The sequence below is a fragment of the Notolepis coatsorum genome (assembly GCF_963971535.1).
Source record: "Notolepis coatsorum genome assembly, chromosome: 12".
Taxonomy (NCBI): Eukaryota; Metazoa; Chordata; class Actinopteri; order Aulopiformes; family Paralepididae; genus Notolepis; species Notolepis coatsorum.
The window spans coordinates 103,619,378-103,646,165 of record NC_140176.1 but is presented as its reverse complement, the minus strand read 5'-3'; positions in this window follow the sequence as shown (position 1 = coordinate 103,646,165).

Genomic DNA, 26,788 nt, shown 5'->3' with positions numbered 1-26,788 from the left:
CACTCTGTTACCTACCTCACACTCTGTTACCTATCTCACAATCTGTTACCTACCTCACACTCTGTTACATACCTCACACTCTGTTACCTACCTCACACTCTGTTACCTACCTCACACTCTGTTACCTACCTCACACTCTGTTACCTATCTCACAATCTGTTACCTACCTCACACTCTGTTACCTACCTCACACTCTGTTACCTACCTCACAACCTGTTACCTACCTCACACTCTGTTACCTACCTCACACTCTGTTACCTACCTCACACTCTGTTACCTACCTCACACTCTGTTACCTACCTCACAATCTGGGGTTTGATTATTGAAGGGTCAGGAAAAGTGAAATGTCAATAACATGTTCATTTTGTGTGTGTCTCTCTCTCTCTCTCTCTCTCTCTCTCTCTCTCTCTCTCTCTCTCTCTCTCTCTCTCTCTCTCTCTCTCTCTCTCTCTCTCTCTCTCTCTCTCTCTCTCTCTCTCTCTCAGCATCACTTGGAGAGAAATCATGTGTCTGCAAATAGTTATTTAAATTATATATGTTGTATAATACTATAGCCCTGCAGCTACCTGCTGTAGACCTGCAGCTACCTGCTATAGCCTCTCAGCTACCTGCTATAGCCCTGCAGCTAAACCTACTATAGCCCTGTAGCTACCTACTATAGCCCTGCAGCTACCTACTATAGCTCTGCAGCTACCTACTATAGCCCTGCAGCTACCGGCTATACTACCATGCAGCTACCTACTATAGCCCTGCAGCTACCTGTTATAGCCCTGCAGCTACCTGCTATAGCACTGCAGGTACCTGCTATAGCTCTGCAGCTACCTACTATAGCTCTGCAGCTACCTACTATAGCTCTGCAGCTACCCACTATAGCTCTGCAGCTACCTGCTATAGCTCTGCAGCTACCTACTATAGCCCTGCAGCTACCTGCTATAGCTCTGCAGCTACCCACTATAGCTCTGCAGCTACCTACTATAGCCCTGCAGCTACCTACTATAGCTCTGCAGCTACCTACTATAGCCCTGCAGCTACCTGCTATACTACCATGCAGCTACCTACTATAGCCCTGCAGCTACCTGTTATAGCTCTGCAGCTACCTACTATAGCCCTGCAGCTACCTGCTATAGCACTGCAGGTACCTGCTATAGCTCTGCAGCTACCTACCATAGCCCTGCAGCTACCTGCTATAGCTCTGCAGCTACCCACTATAGCTCTGCAGCTACCTGCTATATCTCTGCAGCTACCTACTATAGCCCTGCAGCTACCTGCTATAGCTCTGCAGCTACCCACTATAGCTCTGCAGCTACCTGCTATAGCTCTGCAGCTACTTACTATAGCCCTGCAGCTACCTGCTATAGCTCTGCAGCTACCCACTATAGCTCTGCAGCTACCTGCTATAGCTCTGCAGCTACCTGCTATAGCTCTGCAGCTACCTGCTATAGCTCTGCAGCTACCTACTATAGCCCTGCAGCTACCTGCTATAGCTCTGCAGCTACCTGCTATAGCTCTGCTGCTACCTGCTATAGCTCTGCAGCTACTTACTATAGCTCTGCAGCTACCTACTATAGCTCTGCTGCTACCTGCTATAGCTCTGCAGCGACCTACTATAGCCCTGCAGCTACCTGCTATAGCCCTACCTACCTCACAACCTGTTACCTACCTCACACTCTGTTACCTACCTCACACTCTGTTACCTACCTCACACACTGTTACCTACCTCACACTCTGTTACCTATCTCACAATCTGTTACCTACCTCACACTCTGTTACCTACCTCACACTCTGTTACCTACCTCACACTCTGTTACCTACCTCACACTCTGTTACCTATCTCACAATCTGTTACCTACCTCACACTCTGTTACCTACCTCACACTGTTACCTACCTCACACTCTGTTACCTACCTCACACACTGTTACCTACCTCACACTCTGTTACCTATCTCACAATCTGTTACCTACCTCACACTCTGTTACCTACCTCACACTCTGTTACCTACCTCACACTCTGTTACCTACCTCACACTCTGTTACCTACCTCACAACCTGTTACCTACCTCACACTCTGTTACCTACCTCACACTCTGTTACCTACCTCACACTCTGTTACCTACCTCACACTCTGTTACCTATCTCACAATCAGTTACCTACCTCACACTCTGTTACCTACCTCACACTCTGTTACCTACCTCACAACATGTTACCTACCTCACACTCTGTTACCTACCTCACACTCTGTTACCTACCTCACACTCTGTTACCTACCTCACAATCTGGGGTTTGAATATTGAAGGGTCAGGAAAAGTGAAATGTCAATAACATGTTCATTTTGTGTGTGTCTCTCTCTCTCTCTCTCTCTCTCTCTCTCTCTCCCTCTCTCAGCATCACTTGGAGAGAAATCATGTGTCTGCAAATAGTTATTTAAATTATATATGTTGTATAATACTATAGCCCTGCAGCTACCTGCTGTAGACCTGCAACTACCTGCTATAGGTCTGCAGCTACCTGTTATAGCACTGCAGCTACCTACTATAGCACTGCAGCTACCTACTATAGCCCTGCAGCTACCTACTATAGCCCTGCAGCTACCTGCTATAGCCCTGCAGCTACCTGCTATAGCCTCTCAGCTACCTGCTATAGCCCTGCAGCTACCTACTATAGCCCTGCAGCTAAACCTACTATAGCCCTGTAGCTACCTACTATAGCCCTGCAGCTACCTACTATAGCTCTGCAGCTACCTACTATAGCCCTGCAGCTACCTGCTATACTACCATGCAGCTACCTACTATAGCCCTGCAGCTACCTGTTATAGCCCTGCAGCTACCTGCTATAGCACTGCAGGTACCTGCTATAGCTCTGCAGCTACCTACTATAGCCCTGCAGCTACCTGCTATAGCACTGCAGGTACCTGCTATAGCTCTGCAGCTACCTACTATAGCTCTGCAGCTACCTACTATAGCCCTGCAGCTACCTGCTATAGCTCTGCAGCTACCCACTATAGCTCTGCAGCTACCTACTATAGCCCTGCAGCTACCTACTATAGCTCTGCAGCTACCTACTATAGCCCTGCAGCTACCTGCTATACTACCATGCAGCTACCTACTATAGCCCTGCAGCTACCTGTTATAGCTCTGCAGCTACCTACTATAGCCCTGCAGCTACCTGCTATAGCACTGCAGCTACCTGCTATAGCTCTGCAGCTACTTACTATAGCCCTGCAGCTACCTGCTATAGCTCTGCAGCTACCTACTATAGCCCTGCAGCTACCTGCTATACTACCATGCAGCTACCTACTATAGCCCTGCAGCTACCTGTTATAGCCCTGCAGCTACCTGCTATAGCACTGCAGGTACCTGCTATAGCTCTGCAGCTACCTACTATAGCCCTGCAGCTACCTGCTATAGCACTGCAGGTACCTGCTATAGCTCTGCAGCTACCTACTATAGCTCTGCAGCTACCTACTATAGCTCTGCAGCTACCTGCTATAGCTCTGCAGCTACCTACTATAGCCCTGCAGCTACCTGCTATAGCTCTGCAGCTACCCACTATAGCTCTGCAGCTACCTACTATAGCCCTGCAGCTACCTACTATAGCTCTGCAGCTACCTACTATAGCCCTGCAGCTACCTGCTATACTACCATGCAGCTACCTACTATAGCCCTGCAGCTACCTGTTATAGCTCTGCAGCTACCTACTATAGCCCTGCAGCTACCTGCTATAGCACTGCAGCTACCTGCTATAGCTCTGCAGCTACTTACTATAGCCCTGCAGCTACCTGCTATAGCTCTGCAGCTACCCGCTATAGCTCTGCAGCTACCTGCTATAGCTCTGCAGCTACCTACTATAGCCCTGCAGCTACCTACTATAGCCCTGCAGCTACCTGCTATAGCTCTGCAGCTACCCACTATAGCTCTGCTGCTACCTGCTATAGCTCTGCAGCTACCTACTATAACTCTGCAGCTACCTACTATAGCTCTGCTGCTACCTGCTATAGCTCTGCAGCTACCTACTATAGCCCTGCAGCTACCTGCTATAGCCCTACCTACCTACCTCACAACCTGTTACCTACCTCACACTCTGTTACCTACCTCACACTCTGTTACCTACCTCACACTCTGTTACCTACCTCACACTCTGTTACCTACCTCACACTCTGTTACCTATCTCACAATCAGTTACCTACCTCACACTCTGTTACCTACCTCACACTCTGTTACCTACCTCACAACATGTTACCTACCTCACACTCTGTTACCTACCTCACACTCTGTTACCTACCTCACACTCTGTTACCTACCTCACAATCTGGGGTTTGAATATTGAAGGGTCAGGAAAAGTGAAATGTCAATAACATGTTCATTTTGTGTGTGTGTCTCTCTCTCTCTCTCTCTCTCTCTCTCTCTCTCTCTCTCTCTCTCTCTCTCTCTCTCTCTCTCTCTCTCTCTCTCTCTCTCTCTCAGCATCACTTGGAGAGAAATCATGTGTCTGCAAATAGTTATTTAAATTATATATGTTGTATAATACTATAGCCCTGCAGCTACCTGCTGTAGCCCTGCAACTACCTGCTATAGGTCTGCAGCTACCTGTTATAGCACTGCAGCTACCTACTATAGCACTGCAGCTACCTACTATAGCCCTGCAGCTACCTACTATAGCCCTGCAGCTAAACCTACTATAGCCCTGCAGCTACCTACTATAGCCCTGCAGCTACCTACTATAGCCATGCAGCTACCTACTATAGCCCTGCAGCTAAACCTACTATAGCCCTGCAGCTACCTACTATAGCCCTGCAGCTAAACCTACTATAGCACTGCAGCTACCTGCTATAGCCCTGCAGCTACCTGCTATAGCCCTGCAGCTACCTACTATAGCTCTGCAGCTAACTGCTATAGCTCTGCAGCTACCTACTATAGCCCTGCAGCTACCTGCTATAGCCTCTCAGCTACCTGCTATAGGCCTGCAGCTACCTCCTACTATAGCCCTGCAGCTACCTACTATAGCTCTGCAGCTAACTGCTATAGCTCTGCAGCTACCTACTATAGCCCTGCTGCTACCTGCTATAGCCTCTCAGCTACCTGCTATAGCCCTGCAGCTACCTACTATAGCCCTTCAGCTACCTACTATAGTCCTGCCGCTACCTACTATAGCCCTGCAGCTACCTGCTATAGCTCTGCAGCTACCTACTATAGCCCTGCAGCTACCTACTATAGCTCTGCAGCTATACTATAGCCCTGCAGCTACCTACTATAGCCCTGCTGCTACCTGCTATAGCTCTGCAGCTACCTACTATAGCTCTGCAGCTAAACCTACTATAGCCCTGCAGCTACCTACTATAGCCCTGCAGCTACCTACTATAGCCCTGCAGCTACCTACTATAGCCCTGCAGCTACCTACTATAGCTCTGCAGCTAACTGATATAGCCCTGCAGCTACCTACTATAGCTCTACTGCTACCTACTATAGCTCAGCGGCTACCTACTATAGCCCTGCAGCTACCTGATATAGCTCTGCAGCTAGCCACTATAGCTCTGCAGCTAACTGATATAGCCCTGCAGCTACCTACTATAGCTCTACTGCTACCTACTATAGCTCAGCGGCTACCTACTATAGCCCTGCAGCTACCTGCTATAGCCCTGCAGCTACCTACTATAGCTCTGCAGCTACCTACTATAGCCCTGCAGCTAAACCTACTATAGCCCTGCAGCTACCTACTATAGCCCTGCAGCTACCTACTATAGCCCTGCAGCTACCTACTATAGCCCTGCAGCTAAACCTACTATAGCCCTGCAGCTACCTACTATAGCCCTGCAGCTAAACCTACTATAGCACTGCAGCTACCTGCTATAGCCCTGCAGCTACCTGCTATAGCCCTGCAGCTACCTACTATAGCTCTGCAGCTAACTGCTATAGCTCTGCAGCTACCTACTATAGCCCTGCAGCTACCTGCTATAGCCTCTCAGCTACCTGCTATAGCTCTGCAGCTACCTCCTACTATAGCCCTGCAGCTACCTACTATAGCTCTGCAGCTAACTGCTATAGCTCTGCAGCTACCTACTATAGCCCTGCTGCTACCTGCTATAGCCTCTCAGCTACCTGCTATAGCCCTGCAGCTACCTACTATAGCCCTTCAGCTACCTACTATAGTCCTGCAGCTACCTACTATAGCCCTGCAGCTACCTGCTATAGCTCTGCAGCTACCTACTATAGCCCTGCAGCTACCTGCTATAGCTCTGCAGCTACCTACTATAGCTCTGCAGCTATACTATAGCCCTGCAGCTACCTACTATAGCCCTGCAGCTACCTACTATAGCCCTGCAGCTAAACCTACTATAGCCCTGCAGCTACCTACTATAGCCCTGCAGCTACCTACTATAGCCCTGCAGCTACCTGCTATAGCCCTGCAGCTACCTACTATAGCTCTGCAGCTAACTGCTATAGCTCTGCAGCTACCTGCTATAGCCTCTCAGCTACCTGCTATAGCCCTTCAGCTACCTACTATAGCCCTGCAGCTACCTACTATAGCCCTTCAGCTACCTACTATAGTCCTGCAGCTACCTACTATAGCCCTGCAGCTACCTGCTATAGCTCTGCAGCTACCTACTATAGCCCTGCAGCTACCTACTATAGCTCTGCAGCTATACTATAGCCCTGCAGCTACCTACTATAGCCCTGCTGCTACCTGCTATAGCTCTGCAGCTACCTACTATAGCTCTGCAGCTAAACCTACTATAGCCCTGCAGCTACCTACTATAGCCCTGCAGCTACCTACTATAGCCCTGCAGCTACCTACTATAGCCCTGCAGCTACCTACTATAGCCCTGCAGCTACCTACTATAGCTCTGCAGCTAACTGATATAGCCCTGCAGCTACCTACTATAGCTCTACTGCTACCTACTATAGCTCAGCGGCTACCTACTATAGCCCTGCAGCTACCTGATATAGCTCTGCAGCTAGCCACTATAGCTCTGCAGCTAACTGATATAGCCCTGCAGCTACCTACTATAGCTCTACTGCTACCTACTATAGCTCAGCGGCTACCTACTATAGCCCTGCAGCTACCTGCTATAGCCCTGCAGCTACCTACTATAGCTATGCAGCTACCTACTATAGCCCTGCAGCTAAACCTACTATAGCCCTGCAGCTACCTATTATAGCCCTGCAGCTACCTACTATAGCCCTGCAGCTACCTACTATAGCTCTGCAGCTACCTACTATAGCCCTGCAGCTAAACCTACTATAGCCCTGCAGCTACCTACTATAGCCCTGCAGCTACCTACTATAGCCCTGCAGCTACCTACTATAGCCCTGCAGCTAAACCTACTATAGCCCTGCAGCTACCTACTATAGCCCTGCAGCTAAACCTACTATAGCACTGCAGCTACCTGCTATAGCCCTGCAGCTACCTGCTATAGCCCTGCAGCTACCTACTATAGCTCTGCAGCTAACTGCTATAGCTCTGCAGCTACCTACTATAGCCCTGCAGCTACCTGCTATAGCCTCTCAGCTACCTGCTATAGCTCTGCAGCTACCTCCTACTATAGCCCTGCAGCTACCTACTATAGCTCTGCAGCTAACTGCTATAGCTCTGCAGCTACCTACTATAGCCCTGCTGCTACCTGCTATAGCCTCTCAGCTACCTGCTATAGCCCTGCAGCTACCTACTATAGCCCTTCAGCTACCTACTATAGTCCTGCAGCTACCTACTATAGCCCTGCAGCTACCTGCTATAGCTCTGCAGCTACCTACTATAGCCCTGCAGCTACCTGCTATAGCTCTGCAGCTACCTACTATAGCTCTGCAGCTATACTATAGCCCTGCAGCTACCTACTATAGCCCTGCAGCTACCTACTATAGCCCTGCAGCTAAACCTACTATAGCCCTGCAGCTACCTACTATAGCCCTGCAGCTACCTACTATAGCCCTGCAGCTACCTGCTATAGCCCTGCAGCTACCTACTATAGCTCTGCAGCTAACTGCTATAGCTCTGCAGCTACCTGCTATAGCCTCTCAGCTACCTGCTATAGCCCTTCAGCTACCTACTATAGCCCTGCAGCTACCTACTATAGCCCTTCAGCTACCTACTATAGTCCTGCAGCTACCTACTATAGCCCTGCAGCTACCTGCTATAGCTCTGCAGCTACCTACTATAGCCCTGCAGCTACCTACTATAGCTCTGCAGCTATACTATAGCCCTGCAGCTACCTACTATAGCCCTGCTGCTACCTGCTATAGCTCTGCAGCTACCTACTATAGCTCTGCAGCTAAACCTACTATAGCCCTGCAGCTACCTACTATAGCCCTGCAGCTACCTACTATAGCCCTGCAGCTACCTACTATAGCCCTGCAGCTACCTACTATAGCCCTGCAGCTACCTACTATAGCTCTGCAGCTAACTGATATAGCCCTGCAGCTACCTACTATAGCTCTACTGCTACCTACTATAGCTCAGCGGCTACCTACTATAGCCCTGCAGCTACCTGATATAGCTCTGCAGCTAGCCACTATAGCTCTGCAGCTAACTGATATACGTTTTGTAACAGGTGCAGGCTCTCACACCCACCACTGCACTTTGTATCAGTCATTAGGATGGTCCTCTCTGTACCAAAGAAGACAATCACACATGTTGATTTTTATCCTTAAGTCATTGCTAGGTAAGCTGCCCTTATATATCTCCAGACTTCTGTCCTTTTATACTTGCTTTTTTAATACCAGACGAGCAGCAAATGGGATGCTGTTAAATGTTCCTTTGATGCAGTCAGAGCTTGGTAAAGCTGCATTCTCCCACTATGCTCCCTTTTTATGGAATACGCTGCAAGTGAAACTTTGTCTACAGGCACTTCCTACTGTGAATGCTTTTAAAGGTATGCTACGATTAGCCCTTTATGAAACATGTAACTGTTTTACCTGATGCTATTGTTGATGTGATTATGCTCCTTGCCACTGCACAAATGACCCTCTGTATTTATATTTGAATTGTATGTTTTTTGTTTAATGCCCTGTTTTATGTTGAAACTTGTTGTGTGCTGTGTTGGTCAGGACTCCCTGGAAGAAGAGATCTTGTATCTCAATGGGACATTCCTGGATAAATAAAGGATAAATAAAATAAAATAAAATAAATATAGCCCTGCAGCTACCTACTATAGCTCTACTGCTACCTACTATAGCTCAGCGGCTACCTACTATAGCCCTGCAGCTACCTGCTATAGCCCTGCAGCTACCTACTATAGCTATGCAGCTACCTACTATAGCCCTGCAGCTAAACCTACTATAGCCCTGCAGCTACCTATTATAGCCCTGCAGCTACCTACTATAGCCCTGCAGCTACCTACTATAGCCCTGCAGCTAAACCTACTATAGCCCTGCAGCTACCTACTATAGCCCTGCAGCTAAACCTACTATAGCCTCTCCTTCTCCTTCTACTGGGCGACTTCAACCTGCCTGACTCATCTCAGTCAGTCATAGTAGTCTCCCTCCTACAATCGTTTGACCTGACTCCCACTGCCATGCCTCCCACCCACAAAGCAGGCAACTCCTTGGATCTCATATTTTCCCGTAACTCCAGCATCATTAACACCACGGTAACTCCCCTACATGTATCTGACCATTCCTTCATATCCTTCTCACTAACTCTCATGCTTAACCGAAAGGTCTTCACCCCAACTCAAACAGTCTCACTCAGACGCAACCTGCCCTCCCTATCCCCCTCCACCCTCTCCTCTGACATACTATCCGCTCTACCTTTGAGTGACACCTTCTCTGCTCTCTCCACAGAGATGGCAACCTCCACCCTCCTTTCAGCCCTGGCAACCTCCTTCGACAAGCTCTGTCCCCTCGTTGAGAAACCTGCCCGCCGTTCCCCACCCAGTCCATGGCTGACAGATCCAGTGAGAGAACAAAGACAGGTCCTGAGAGCAGCTGAAAGGAAGTATAGAAAGTCACGCCTCACTGCTGACATCGACACATATCACAACCTCTTGTTAACATTCTCCAAAACCATCACTAATGCCAAAGCTTCTTTCTTCCACCATAGGATCGAGGCCTCTGCCAAGAATCTTCGCAAACTGCATGCTACCATGTCCTCCCTCCTCACTCCCCCCCCACCCCCCCCTCCCTCATCTTTCTCTGCCGAAGACTTTGCGATCTTCTTTGAGGAAAAAGTGGAGAACATCCGCAGCTCCTTCTCCCAACCCCCACCCATTCCAAATGCTGAATCGAGAACCTCATCCTTCACTCAGTCATCTTTCTCTCCCATTACAGAAGCAGAGACCCTGACACTGGTAACGTCAAACCGTCCGACTACTTGCCAGCTGGACCAGCTACCCTCCCCACTCCTCCAGACCATAGCACCAGACATCCTCCCATTCCTAACTGCAACCATCAACTCCTCACTCAACTCGGGGGTGGTCCCCACCTCCCTAAAACAAGCCAGAGTCACGCCGCTCATAAAAAAACCAACCCTGAACCCTACTGTCATAGGCAACTACCGTCCTGTCTCTCTTCTCTCCTTCCTTTCTAAAACACTTGAACGTGCTGTATCCAACCAACTTACTACTTATCTCTTACAGAATGACCTCCTAGACCCTAATCAGTCAGGCTTCAGGACTGGTCACTCCACAGAGACAGCCCTCATTGCGGTCACAGAGGCACTTCACTTGGCAAAAGCGAAGGGCCTCTCCTCTGTCCTGATTCTCCTAGATCTATCTGCAGCCTTCGACACAGTCAACCACCAGATCCTCCTTGCGGCCCTCGCAGGAATGGGAGTGGCTGGCTCTGCGCTGACATGGCTGTCATCATACCTCAATGACCGCTCCTACCAAGTGTCATGGAGAGGGACCCTGTCGGCCACCCGCCCCCTGCGGACGGGTGTCCCCCAGGGCTCGGTTTTAGGACCCCTTCTCTTCTCCCTCTACACTAAATCACTGGGTAACATTATCACGTCTCATGGCTTCTCCTACCATTGTTATGCCGACGATACTCAACTCTTCCTCTCCTTCCCTCCCTCAGATATCCACGTCTCTGTGCGGATCTCGGCCTGTCTGTCCGACATCTCAGCCTGGATGACGTCCAACCACCTCAAACTGAACCTAAGCAAAACAGAATTGCTCCACCTGCCGGCCAAATCCTCCCCCCTAACCGACCTTTCAATCACAGTCGAGAATGCAGCTGTGACTGCGTCCCCGACCGCCAAGAACCTTGGTGTTGTCCTCGACGACCAGTTGAACTTCTCTGCTCACATCGCAGCGACGACCAGAACCTGCCGATTCCTCCTGAGCAACGTCAGAAGGATACGCCCCTTCCTGACAAAAGAAGCCACCCAACTCCTCGTCCAATCAACAGTCATCTCCCGCCTCGACTACTGCAATGCACTGCTCGCTGGCCTCCCGGCCACTGCCACTAAGCCTCTTCAACTCATTCAGAACGCAGCGGCCCGCCTGATCTCAAACCTACCGAAGTCGGCCCATGTCACCCCACTTCTTAGGGACCTGCACTGGCTCCCCATTGCTGCACGAATCCGCTTCAAGGCCCTCGACCTAGCATACCGTGCGGCAAAGGGAACCGCTCCCGCCTACCTCCGGTCAATGGTCTCTAACTACACACCCTCAAGACCCCTACGCTCTGCATCTTCTGGCCGCCTCAGACCTACTCCTATCCAAGCTCCGGGAGGGTCATCAAAGAGAAGTCGCCTATTCTCAGTCCTTGCCCCACAATGGTGGAATGAACTACCCACCCCAGTTAGGACAGCCGAATCACGTCCAATCTTTCGCCGTCGACTAAAGACGCACTTCTTCAACCATTATCTGAATTAACAAAAAAAAAAAAAAAAAAAAAAAAATCTAACCCTAACTAACCGTACTGTCATGCACTTGTCCTAATAAACTAACCTACACTGTAGCACTCAACACTTTGATGAACATTGTTGCTCAGCTGATAGAGTTGTGCCCTTCCTGATGGCTTGTCGTACAGAACTTGTAAGTCGCTTTGGATAAAAGCGTCAGCTAAATGACTAAATGTAAAATGTAAATGTATAGCACTGCAGCTACCTGCTATAGCCCTGCAGGTACCTGCTATAGCCCTGCAGCTACCTACTATAGCTCTGCAGCTAACTGCTATAGCTCTGCAGCTACCTACTATAGCCCTGCAGCTACCTGCTATAGCCTCTCAGCTACCTGCTATAGCTCTGCAGCTACCTCCTACTATAGCCCTGCAGCTACCTACTATAGCTCTGCAGCTAACTGCTATAGCTCTGCAGCTACCTACTATAGCCCTGCTGCTACCTGCTATAGCCTCTCAGCTACCTGCTATAGCCCTGCAGCTACCTACTATAGCCCTTCAGCTACCTACTATAGTCCTGCAGCTACCTACTATAGCCCTGCAGCTACCTGCTATAGCTCTGCAGCTACCTACTATAGCCCTGCAGCTACCTGCTATAGCTCTGCAGCTACCTACTATAGCCCTGCAGCTATACTATAGCCCTGCAGCTACCTACTATAGCCCTGCAGCTACCTACTATAGCCCTGCAGCTAAACCTACTATAGCCCTGCAGCTACCTACTATAGCCCTGCAGCTACCTACTATAGCCCTGCAGCTACCTGCTATAGCCCTGCAGCTACCTACTATAGCTCTGCAGCTAACTGCTATAGCTCTGCAGCTACCTGCTATAGCCTCTCAGCTACCTGCTATAGCCCTGCTGCTACCTGCTATAGCCTCTCAGCTACCTGCTATAGCCCTGCAGCTACCTACTATAGCCCTGCAGCTACATACTATAGCCCTTCAGCTACCTACTATAGTCCTGCAGCTACCTACTATAGCACTGCAGCTACCTACTATAGCACTGTAGCTACCTACTATAGCTCTGCAGCTACCTACTATAGCCCTGCAGCTACCTACTATAGCTCTGCAGCTACCTACTATAGCCCTGCAGCTACCTACTATAGCCCTGCACCTAAACCTACTATAGCCCTGCAGCTAAACCTACTATAGCCCTGCAGCTACCTACTATAGCCCTGCAGCTAAACCTACTATAGCCCTGCAGCTAAACCTACTATAGCCCTGCAGCTACCTACTATAGCCCTGCAGCTAAACCTACTATAGCCCTGCAGCTACCTACTATAGCCCTGCAGCTACCTACTTTAGCTCTGCAGCTAAACCTAATATAGCCCTGCAGCTAAACCTACTATAGCCCTGCAGCTAAACCTACTATAGCCCTGCAGCTACCTACTATAGCCCTGCAGCTAAACCTACTATAGCCCTCCATCTAAACCTACTATAGCCCTGCAGCTACCTGATATAGCCCTGCAGCTACCTACTTTAGCTCTGCAGCTACCTGCTATAGCCCTGCAGCTAAACCTACTATAGCCCTGCAGCTAAACCTACTATAGCCCTGCAGCTAAACCTACTATAGCCCTGCAGCTACCTACTATAGCTCTGCAGCTAACTGATATAGCCCTGCAGGTAACTACTATAGCTCTACTGCTACCTACTATAGCTCAGCGGCTACCTACTATAGCCCTGCAGCTATCTGATATAGCTCTGCAGCTACCTACTATAGCTCTGCAGCTAACTGATATAGCCCTGCAGCTACCTACTATAGCTCTACTGCTACCTACTATAGCTCAGCGGCTACCTACTATAGCCCTGCAGCTACCTGCTATAGCCCTGCAGCTACCTACTATAGCTCTGCAGCTACCTACTATAGCCCTGCAGCTACCTACTATAGCCCTGCACCTAAACCTACTATAGCCCTGCAGCTAAACCTACTATAGCCCTGCAGCTACCTACTATAGCCCTGCAGCTAAACCTACTATAGCCCTGCAGCTAAACCTACTATAGCCCTGCAGCTACCTACTATAGCCCTGCAGCTAAACCTACTATAGCCCTGCAGCTACCTACTATAGCCCTGCAGCTACCTACTTTAGCTCTGCAGCTAAACCTAATATAGCCCTGCAGCTAAACCTACTATAGCCCTGCAGCTAAACCTACTATAGCCCTGCAGCTACCTACTATAGCCCTGCAGCTAAACCTACTATAGCCCTCCATCTAAACCTACTATAGCCCTGCAGCTACCTGATATAGCCCTGCAGCTACCTACTTTAGCTCTGCAGCTACCTGCTATAGCCCTGCAGCTAAACCTACTATAGCCCTGCAGCTAAACCTACTATAGCCCTGCAGCTAAACCTACTATAGCCCTGCAGCTACCTACTATAGCTCTGCAGCTAACTGATATAGCCCTGCAGGTACCTACTATAGCTCTACTGCTACCTACTATAGCTCAGCGGCTACCTACTATAGCCCTGCAGCTATCTGATATAGCTCTGCAGCTACCTACTATAGCTCTGCAGCTAACTGATATAGCCCTGCAGCTACCTACTATAGCTCTACTGCTACCTACTATAGCTCAGCGGCTACCTACTATAGCCCTGCAGCTACCTGCTATAGCCCTGCAGCTACCTACTATAGCTCTGCAGCTACCTACTATAGCCCTGCAGCTAAACCTACTATAGCCCTGCAGCTACCTACTATAGCCCTGCAGCTACCTACTATAGCCCTGCAGCTACCTACTATAGCCCTGCAGCTAAACCTACTATAGCCCTGCAGCTACCTACTATAGCCCTGCAGCTAAACCTACTATAGCACTGCAGCTACCTGCTATAGCCCTGCAGCTACCTGCTATAGCCCTGCAGCTACCTACTATAGCTCTGCAGCTAACTGCTATAGCTCTGCAGCTACCTACTATAGCCCTGCAGCTACCTGCTATAGCCTCTCAGCTACCTGCTATAGCCCTGCAGCTACCTCCTACTATAGCCCTGCAGCTACCTACTATAGCTCTGCAGCTAACTGCTATAGCTCTGCAGCTACCTACTATAGCCCTGCAGCTACCTACTATAGCCCTTCAGCTACCTACTATAGTCCTGCAGCTACCTACTATAGCCCTGCAGCTACCTGCTATAGCTCTGCAGCTACCTACTATAGCCCTGCAGCTACCTGCTATAGCTCTGCAGCTACCTACTATAGCTCTGCAGCTATACTATAGCCCTGCAGCTACCTACTATAGCCCAGCAGCTAAACCTACTATAGCCCTGCAGCTACCTACTATAGCCCTGCAGCTACCTACTATAGCTCTGCAGCTAACTGCTATAGCCCTGCAGCAACCTACTATAGCCCTGCAGCTAAACCTACTATAGCCCTCCAGCTAAACCTACTATAGCCCTGCAGCTAAACCTACTATAGCCCTGCAGCTAAACCTACTATAGCCCTGCAGCTACCTGATATAGCCCTGCAGCTACCTACTTTAGCCCTGCAGCTAAACCTACTATAGCCCTGCAGCTAAACCTACTATAGCCCTGCAGCTAAACCTACTATAGCCCTGCAGCTAAACCTACTATAGCCCTGCAGCTACCTACTATAGCCCTGCAGCTACCTGCTATAGCTCTGCAGCTACCTACTATAGCTCTGCAGCTAACTGCTATAGCTCTGCAGCTACCTACTATAGCCCTGCAGCTACCTGCTATAGCCTCTCAGCTACCTGCTATAGCCCTGCAGCTACCTCCTACTATAGCCCTGCAGCTACCTACTATAGCTCTGCAGCTAACTGCTATAGCTCTGCAGCTACCTACTATAGCCCTGCTGCTACCTGCTATAGCCTCTCAGCTACCTGCTATAGCCCTGCAGCTACCTACTATAGCCCTTCAGCTACCTACTATAGTCCTGCAGCTACCTACTATAGCCCTGCAGCTACCTGCTATAACTCTGCAGCTACCTACTATAGCCCTGCAGCTACCTGCTATAGCTCTGCAGCTACCTACTATAGCTCTGCAGCTATACTATAGCCCTGCAGCTACCTACTATAGCCCTGCAGCTACCTACTATAGCCCTGCAGCTAAACCTACTATAGCCCTGCAGCTAAACCTACTATAGCCCTGCAGCTACCTACTATAGCCCTGCAGCTACCTACTATAGCCCTGCAGCTACCTGCTATAGCCCTGCAGCTACCTACTATAGCTCTGCAGCTAACTGCTATAGCTCTGCAGCTACCTGCTATAGCCTCTCAGCTACCTGCTATAGCCCTGCTGCTACCTGCTATAGCCTCTCAGCTACCTGCTATAGCCCTGCAGCTACCTACTATAGCCCTGCAGCTACCTACTATAGCCCTTCAGCTACCTACTATAGTCCTGCAGCTACCTACTATAGCACTGCAGCTACCTACTATAGCACTGCAGCTACCTACTATAGCTCTGCAGCTACCTACTATAGCCCTGCAGCTACCTACTATAGCCCTGCAGCTAAACCTACTATAGCCCTGCAGCTAAACCTACTATAGCCCTGCAGCTACCTACTATAGCCCTGCAGCTAAACCTACTATAGCCCTGCAGCTAAACCTACTATAGCCCTGCAGCTACCTACTATAGCCCTGCAGCTAAACCTACTATAGCCCTGCAGCTACCTACTATAGCCCTGCAGCTACCTACTATAGCTCTGCAGCTAAACCTACTATAGCCCTGCAGCTAAACCTACTATAGCCCTGCAGCTAAACCTACTATAGCCCTGCAGCTACCTACTATAGCCCTGCAGCTAAACCTACTATAGCCCTGCAGCTAAACCTACTATAGCCCTGCAGCTACCTGATATAGCCCTGCAGCTACCTACTATAGCCCTGCAGCTAAACTTACTATAGCTCTGCAGCTAAACCTACTATAGCCCTGCAGCTACCTACTATAGCTCTGCAGCTAAACCTACTATAGCCCTGCAGCTAAACCTACTATAGCCCTGCAGCTAAACCTACTATAGCCCTGCAGCTACCTACTATAGCCCTGCAGCTAAACCTACTATAGCCCTGCAGCTAAACCTACTATAGCCCTGCAGCTACCTGATATAGCCCTGCAGCTACCTACTATAGCTCTGCAGCTAAACCTACTATAGCCCTGCAGCTAAACCTACTATAGCCCTGCAGCTAAACCTACTATAGCCCTGCAGCTACCTACTATAGCCCTGCAGCTAAACCTACTATAGCCCTGCAGCTAAACCTACTATAGCCCTGCAGCTACCTGATATAGCCCTGCAGCTACCTACTATAGCCCTGCAGCTAAACCTACTATAGCCCTGCAGCTACCTACTATAGCCCTGCAGCTAAACCTACTATAGCCCTGCAGCTAAACCTACTTTAGCTCTGCAGCTACCTGCTATAGCCCTGCAGCTAAACCTACTATAGCCCTGCAGCTAAACCTACTATAGCCCTGCAGCTAAACCTACTATAGCCCTGCAGCTAAACCTACCATAGCCCTGCAGCTACCTGATATAGCCCTGCAGCTACCTACTTTAGCCCTGCAGCTAAACCTACTATAGCCCGGCAGCTAAACCTACTATAGCCCTGCAGCTAAACCTACTATAGCCCTGCAGCTACCTACTATAGCCCTGCAGCTACCTACTATAGCCCTGCAGCTACCTGCTATAGCCCTGCAGCTACCTACTATAGCTCTGCAGCTAACTGCTATAGCTCTGCAGCTACCTGCTATAGCCCTGCTGCTACCTGCTATAGCCTCTCAGCTACCTGCTATAGCCCTGCAGCTACCTACTATAGCCCTTCAGCTACCTACTATAGTCCTGCAGCTACCTACTATAGCACTGCAGCTACCTACTATAGCACTGCAGCTACCTACTATAGCTCTGCAGCTACCTACTATAGCCCTGCAGCTACCTACTATAGCCCTGCAGCTAAACCTACTATAGCCCTGCAGCTAAACCTACTATAGCCCTGCAGCTACCTACTATAGCCCTGCAGCTAAACCTACTATAGTCCTGCAGCTAAACCTACTATAGCCCTGCAGCTACCTACTATAGCCCTGCAGCTAAACCTACTATAGCCCTGCAGCTACCTACTATAGCCCTGCAGCTACCTACTATAGCTCTGCAGCTAAACCTACTATAGCCCTGCAGCTAAACCTACTATAGCCCTGCAGCTAAACCTACTATAGCTCTGCAGCTACCTACTATAGCCCTGCAGCTAAACCTACTATAGCCCTGCAGCTAAACCTACTATAGCCCTGCAGCTACCTGATATAGCCCTGCAGCTACCTACTTTAGCTCTGCAGCTACCTGCTATAGCCCTGCAGCTAAACCTACTATAGCCCTGCAGCTAAACCTACTATAGCCCTGCAGCTAAACCTACTATAGCCCTGCAGCTAAACCTACCATAGCCCTGCAGCTACCTACTTTAGCCCTGCAGCTAAACCTACTATAGCCCGGCAGCTAAACCTACTATAGCCCTGCAGCTAAACCTACTATAGCCCTGCAGCTAAACCTACTATAGCCCTGCAGCTAAACCTACTATAGCCCTGCAGCTACCTGATATAGCCCTGCAGCTACCTACTTTAGCTCTGCAGCTACCTGCTATAGCCCTGCAGCTAAACCTACTATAGCCCTGCAGCTAAACCTACTATAGCCCTGCAGCTAAACATACTATAGCCCTGCAGCTAAACCTACTATAGCCCTGCAGCTACCTGATATAGCCCTGCAGCTACCTAATTTAGCCCTGCAGCTAAACCTACTATAGCCATGCAGCTAAACCTACTATAGCCCTGCAGCTAAACCTACTATAGCCCTGCAGCTACCTGCTATAGCTCTGCAGCTACCTACTATAGCTCTGCAGCTATTCTATAGCCCTGCAGCTACCTACTATAGCCCTGCAGCTAAACCTACTATAGCCCTGCAGCTACCTACTATAGTCCTGCAGCTACCTACTATAGCACTGCAGCTACCTACTATAGCACTGCAGCTACCTACTATAGCTCTGCAGCTACCTACTATAGCCCTGCAGCTACCTACTATAGCCCTGCAGCTAAACCTACTATAGCCCTGCAGCTAAACCTACTATAGTCCTGCAGCTAAACCTACTATAGCCCTGCAGCTACCTACTATAGCCCTGCAGCTAAACCTACTATAGCTCTGCAGCTACCTACTATAGCCCTGCAGCTAAACCTACTATAGCCCTGCAGCTACCTACTATAGCCCTGCAGCTAAACCTACTATAGCCCTGCAGCTACCTACTATAGCCCTGCAGCTACCTACTATAGCTCTGCAGCTAAACCTACTATAGCCCTGCAGCTAAACCTACTATAGCCCTGCAGCTAAACCTACTATAGCTCTGCAGCTACCTACTATAGCCCTGCAGCTAAACCTACTATAGCCCTGCAGCTAAACCTACTATAGCCCTGCAGCTACCTGATATAGCCCTGCAGCTACCTACTTTAGCTCTGCAGCTACCTGCTATAGCCCTGCAGCTAAACCTACTATAGCCCTGCAGCTAAACCTACTATAGCCCTGCAGCTAAACCTACTATAGCCCTGCAGCTAAACCTACCATAGCCCTGCAGCTACCTACTTTAGCCCTGCAGCTAAACCTACTATAGCCCGGCAGCTAAACCTACTATAGCCCTGCAGCTAAACCTACTATAGCCCTGCAGCTAAACCTACTATAGCCCTGCAGCTAAACCTACTATAGCCCTGCAGCTACCTGATATAGCCCTGCAGCTACCTACTTTAGCTCTGCAGCTACCTGCTATAGCCCTGCAGCTAAACCTACTATAGCCCTGCAGCTAAACCTACTATAGCCCTGCAGCTAAACATACTATAGCCCTGCAGCTAAACCTACTATAGCCCTGCAGCTACCTGATATAGCCCTGCAGCTACCTACTTTAGCCCTGCAGCTAAACCTACTATAGCCATGCAGCTAAACCTACTATAGCCCTGCAGCTAAACCTACTATAGCCCTGCAGCTACCTGCTATAGCTCTGCAGCTACCTACTATAGCTCTGCAGCTATTCTATAGCCCTGCAGCTACCTACTATAGCCCTGCAGCTAAACCTACTATAGCCCTGCAGCTACCTACTATAGCCCTGCAGCTACCTACTATAGCCCTGCAGCTAAACCTACTATAGCCCTGCAGCTACCTACTATAGCCCTGCAGCTACCTACTATAGCCCTGCAGCTACCTACTATAGTTCTGCAGCTACCTACTATAGCCCTGCAGCTACCGACTATAGCCCTGCAGCTAAACCTACTATAGCCCTGCAGCTAAACCTACTATAGCCCTGCAGCTACCTACTATAGCCCTGCAGCTAAACCTACTATAGCCCTGCAGCTACCTACTATAGCTCTGCAGCTACTGCAGCTAAACCTACTATAGCCCTGCAGCTACCTACTATAGCCATGCAGCTACCTACTATAGCCCTGCAGCTAAAGCTACTATAGCCCTGCAGCTAAACCTACTATAGCCCTGCAGCTACCTACTATAGCCCTGCAGCTAAAGCTACTATAGCCCTGCAGCTAAACCTACTATAGCCCTGCAGCTACCTGATAAAGCTCTGCAGCTACCTACTATAGCCCTGCAGCTACCTACTATAGCCTGCAGCTACCTACTATAGCCCTGCAGCTACCTACTATAGCTCTGCAGCTAACTGCTATAGCCCTGCAGCTACCTACTATAGCTCTACTGCTACCTACTATAGCTCTGCAGCTACCTACTATAGCCCTGCAGCTACCTACTATAGCTCTGCAGCTACCTACTATAGCCCTGCAGCTACCTGATATAGCTCTGCAGCTAACTGCTATAGCTCTGCAGCTACCTACTATAGCCCTGCAGCTACCTACTATAGCCCTGCAGCTACCTGATTTAGCTCTGCAGCTACCTGCTATAGCACTGCAGCTACCTGATATAGCTCTGCAGCTACCTACTATAGCTCTGCAGCTACCTACTATAGCCCTGCAGCTACCTACTATAGCCCTGCAGCTAAACCTACTATAGCCCTGCAGCTACCTGCTATAGCACTGCAGCTACCTGCTATAGCCCTGCAGCTAAACCTACTATAGCCCTGCAGCTACCTACTATAGCCCTGCAGCTAAACCTACTATAGCCCTGCAGCTACCTACTGTAATATCTTGGATATTAATGGACAACGGAACAGTTGGTTGGTAAACAAGACGCTTTATTACTACCCCAGGTGGTTCCTCAATCCCAACAAACCCTGCCTCTCGCGCCACTCCACCTACTGTAACTGTCGTAAACATGTCGTAACGTATACTCCTCTTGTAGTCAGTTAACAATACTATGACATCTCCCTTTTTCCTTTTAACGATATCAACACATATCAATAACTTAGATATCTTTCTTTAACAATATCAACACATATCAATAACTTTGATATCTTCTCTTTAACAGTATCAACACATATCAATAACCATGACATCTCCCTTTTTTTTCTTTTTTCTTTTTCTTTTATATCAACACCCTTCAAAAAAAATTATTATTGAACTCTCCCCTCACAGGTCAAGTCTCTGGACAGGTTTAACAGGTCTACCAGACCTGGTTTGGATCAGTCCATCAGTGTTCCTTGTTGGACCAGGCGAGCCATGGTTTGGGCTCATCTGAATGTCAGGTGTGTCATTCCTGGGATTTGTGTCATCATTCGCTGGAGGCCCCGCTACGGGCACCGCTTGGAGATGTCGACGGTTACGCCTGTACAGAGCACCCTGCTCTGTCTCGATGAGATAAGACCTCTGTGTAACGCTCTCACCTGCCACTACTGCAGGTGTGGACCAGGTCTTTTGATTGTCCAGTCTGGTGAGAACATGGTCTCCTCGCTGCAGTGGTGTGAGCTCTCTCACGCCATGGCGTTTGTTATAGTAGGAGGCCTGTTTGCTCTTCTCCGCAGCATCTCGAGCTCTGACGTGATGTTTGTTCGGCCACCTTGGTTGCAGGTTCTTGGCCAGAGTGGGCAGTGTCGTCCTGATTTTCCTGCCCATTAGGAGCTCTGCCGGACTGACACCCGTACTGCTGTGTGGAGAAGAACGGTAAACCATTAAAGCAAGTAGGGGGTCCTTTTGTCTCAGAATCCCCTTGGCCGTTTGGACTGCACGTTCAGCATAACCGTTTCCTTGTGGGTTGTGGGGACTAGAGGTTGTGTGCTTAAAGTCCATGTCACAGGCAAAGCCTCTGAAGACATCACTGCTGAACTGCGGTCCGTTGTCACTGACAACCTCCTCCGGTATTCCGTGCCGGGCAAACGTGGCTCTCAGCTTCAAGATCACATGTGCACTAGTCGTGGTAGGCATGTGGAGTATCTCCAGGTATCTAGAGTAGTAGTCAGCTATGACTAGGTAACTCTCTCTCTCATGTTCACATAAATCTATGCCAATTCTCTTCCACGGCCTGTCTGGGAGAGGTGTTGACAGGAGAGGCTCCCTGTTCTGTGCTCTCCTCTGCTCACGACAGTACATGCAGCTCTCAACTTTGTGTGTGATCTGTGTGGCTATGCCAGGCCACCACACCGAAGTGTTGGACCTGTCTCTGCACTTGTTAAGACCTTGATGGCCCTCATGTATGCGTTCTAGTATATCCGACCTCAATCTCCCTGGTATCACTATTCTACTCCCTCTGGTCACTACCCCATCGTGCATAGACAGTTCGTTCCTAACGGGAAAGTACTCCCTAACACAGGTGTTTATATGTGCTAGGTGTTCAGGCCACCCCTCTTGTATGTACCTGATCACTTCTTGGAGCTGCTCGTCCGCCGCCGTCTCCGCGCGGATGCTGTCTATCTTTTTCGGCGATGCTGGAATGTTGCTCATCACAGCTGCTATGTAACACTCCACGTCTGTGTCCCTACTGAGCCCCTTGTCTGCCTGTGGGCTCCTAGACAGTGTGTCTGCCACCACCAGAGTTTTCCCCGGCGCATACTCAGCCTCCGGGTTGAACCTCATCAACCGCATGAGGAGTCGCTGGCAGCAGAGTGGCACATTGTCGAGATCCCTGGAGTTCATCAGTGGGATGAGGGGTTTGTGATCCGTAATCAGTTTGAATGCTGGCAGGTCGTAGAGATACATCTGAAACCTCTCACACGCCCACACGCTCGCCAGGCACTCTCTCTATCTGAGCGTACCTGGTTTCAGCGTCGCTCAGTCGCCTTGAGCAGTATGCTACTGGTCTCCAGTCCTCGCCATGGAGCTGCAGCAGGACACCGCCTATCCCATAACTGCTTGCGTCTGCTGAGACCATTGTGCTCCTGTTAACATCATAGTACACCAGGGTATGTGACGTTGTGAGGAGCTCTTTAACTCGCTCAAAGGCTGCTTGTTGCGCCGGACCCCACATCCACACTGAGTCTGCTTTTAACAGTGCATATAGTGGCTGGCCCACTGTGGCGAGGTCTGGAATATATTTCCCCAGGTAATTGATCATGCCGAGTGCTCTCTTTAGTTCCTGCACGTTTTCTGGTGGTTCCAGTTTGCTGACTGCAGACACTTTGGCTGGGTCTGGTCGTACACCATCTTTGTTGATCACCTGACCCAGGAAGTGCAGCTCCTCCTTTCTCAGCACACACTTCTCATTGTTCAGCTTCAGGCCTGCAGACTCTAGCCGATCCAGAACCTTCTGCAGCCGCTCATCATGTTCGCTGGTGTTGCTGCCATGGATGATGATGTCGTCCATGTAGACGGCAACGCCGTCCAGCCCTTCCAGCGTCTCCACCATCTTCCTCTGAAATATCTCAGGTGCACTGCTTATCCCAAAGGGAAGACGTTTGAAACAGTACCTTCCGTACGGTGTGATGAAGGTGGTCAACCTCTGGCTGTCTTTGTCCAGTGGGATCTGCCAGAACCCTGACGCTGCGTCAAGTGATGAGAAGACTGTGGAGCCGCTGAGCTGAGCTACCATCCCCTCTGATGTCGGCAAGATGAATCTCTCCCTTTTGACAGCCTTATTAAGCTTCTTTAAGTCCACACAGATGCGTGCTCATCCAGACTTTTTCGGGACTGGCACCATGGGTGCGCACCACTCTGTTGGGTCAGTCACGGCTTCAATGATGTCGTTGGCTTCCATCCTCTCCAACTCCTCTTTCACTGCACTCAGGAGCGGTATGGGGACCCGGCGTGCTGTGCATACTGCATAGGGCTGGGCATTGTCCTTTAGAGCTATCTTCACAGGCTGTGTTTTCAGTAGGCCAAACTCCTGTTCACTGGTGTTGACCTCGCCCACTCGCTTTACTAACCCCATAGCTACAGCTACTGGCCTGCTGAGTAGGTTATTCACACTCTGCCCTCTAATGACATAGAGCCTGCATGTGTATGTTTTCCCCTTGTAGCTGGTCTGAGTTATAAACTGCCCTAAACAGTTCAATCCACCCCCTGGACCACTCAGCACCTTCTTTGGCCTCTGTAGGACCCGTTTTGGCTCCAGTGTTTTGTACACAGTTTCACTTATGATACAACAATCGGCTCCAGTATCTATTTTAAATTCTACAGGTGAGCTGCCAATCTCTAATGTGACTGTCCATTCATTATCATTTTGAGGCATGCTATTAACTGAGCCCAGATAATAATACTGTCCATCTTCTGATCCCTCACCCTCAGTCACTTCCCTCACCTGCTTGCTTTTGCACACTTTTCCCCAGTGTCCACTCTTCCCACAATTATTGCAGTTAGACCTCCTTGCTGGGCAGTCATCCTGCTGACTGTGTGGCATTCTGCCGCACCGCCAGCACTTCCTGTGGCCACTTCTGTGTTGCACCTCTGTTATGCCGTTGTGCTATTTCTTGCACGGCGTAAGCCTGCTCCCCCTGCTGGTTAACTTGAGCTTTTACCTCCTCTGATTGACGCGTCTCTTGTACAGTCATCTCCAGAGTGAGGTTAGGGATCAGCTGTAGCCTCTGAGACAGACCCTTATCTAGAATCCCCACCACGATTCTGTCTCTTATGTTTTCCTCACGAGCCGTTCCGAAGTTGCAATGTTCCGACAGCTCATATAGTGCGCGGATGAATGTCTCTGCGCGCTCTCCCGCACGCTGCACTCTCTGGTTGAAACACGCCCGTTCATGTATAACGTTGCGTCTCGGGATGAAATATGCATCAAATTTCACCAGTACAACATCATACTGCGAGTCATCTTCCTCTTCCCGTAGGTAAAAGAGCTGAGAATGTTCTCTGCTTCCTTCCCGAGCGCATACACCAGCGTGCTTACTTGAACTGGACCTTCTTCTTTGTCCAACTTAGTAGCTGTCCTGTACCGTGTAAACCGTTTCTTCCAGTCTGACCATTCGGCGGGTTTCTCAAAACAAAAACTCTCTGGTGGTTGAAACTTTGCCATCCTCGACCACTTCTGACACCATGTAATATCTTGGATATTAACGGACAACGGAACAGTTGGTTGGTAAACAAGACGCTTTATTACTACCCCAGGTGGTTCCTCAATCCCAACAAACCCTGCCTCTCGCGCCACTTCACCTACTGTAACTGTCGTAAACATGTCGTAACGTATACTCCTCTTGTAGTCAGTTAACAATACTATGACACCTACTATAGCACTGCAGCTACCTGCTATAGCCCTGCAGCTACCTGCTATAGCCCTGCAGCTACCTACTATAGCTAGGGTGACCAAACGTCCTCTTTTGCCCGGACATGTCCTCTTTTCACGCCCTGTCCGGGCCGTCCGGGGGGGGTTTATAAATTCATGATAATGTCCGGCTTTCACGGACCGTTTGCATATACTTAAATTGACTGGCGCATTGCACAGAATACTACGGTAATCTGTTGCGTGTGTGACGTAATCCCTGAGAAAGTTTGTAGGCGGCTCTACAACTACGCTCACAAACAGAGGAAGAGAAAGGATACACGCAGAGGGGACAGAGCGCACCGCAGCTCACGTTCACAATGCCAAAGAATGTACTGGAAAACAGAGGATGCTGTAAAGTAAATGCAGCGGAGGGAGGGTGCGTTTGCATTTCATACTCTGAAACATCACAATCTATGGATTGCACAAGTGCCTTGCTAAAAAAGGCATTTCCAGACTCTGACACTGCCAAAAAGTTCAGTAGTGCGCGCACTAAATCCGAAGCCAATTGTTATAGCGCCCCACTGACTCGATTGATGTCGCACATGAAGCACTCAAATCAAACCACGGAGCAGTGAAAATATTCCCAATCATAATACAGTACTTTGACTGGAAGAGGGGTGGGCATGCAAACAAAATGAATCGAGGTTAAATACATCAAATGAGACAGCAGAAACCATTGCACAATATCTCATTGAAACATGGCAAGAAAAAAACGATTTGTCTGAAAAATATATTTGTTAACTGGATTTTCTATTTTCTATTATTTCATATATTTTGTTATTTATTTTTGTCCAGTAAGACTTGAAAAGAGAGCTATTATTTTGTTACAGGTTGATTTTTAAGTTATTATTGTGCCATTGAGATTTGTCTAGGCATAATCAAGCATGCTGATTGTCGAGTAACTTTGGTTTGGTGTGTCTTTGGTTATAGAGAGATATTGTTGTGTTATATACAGTAAAATAATACTTGTATATCCATAGAGAGGAGGCATACTTTAAATATATTAAAACAATAATGCATCTTTGAGTAAACATTGAGTATCATCAGGCATGCGTTGCTCATGGGACGGGGGTTGCACACCGTGCAACCAGTCTGTGAGCAGAAGCACGCACATGCACGGATGTGCACACACGTGCACACAGGAATGTGCTGCACTCGACTGATGAGCCAACTCGCTAAGTACTACTTTGCATAACAATATGGCCGGTCGTCAGGTGTGTTCAAATACGTTCTCAGATACATTCACACAAAACTTGTGAATGAAATGTGTTACATTCCATTCGTAGAGGCAATTACTTAGGCACTGTCTTTAGTCTGTGCTATGCGTGGGAACATCTATGCGCATGCGCGGGAGCGTGCGCACGCGGCATCATTAAAACATAGTGCAACCAGTCGTCCCATGAGCTACGCA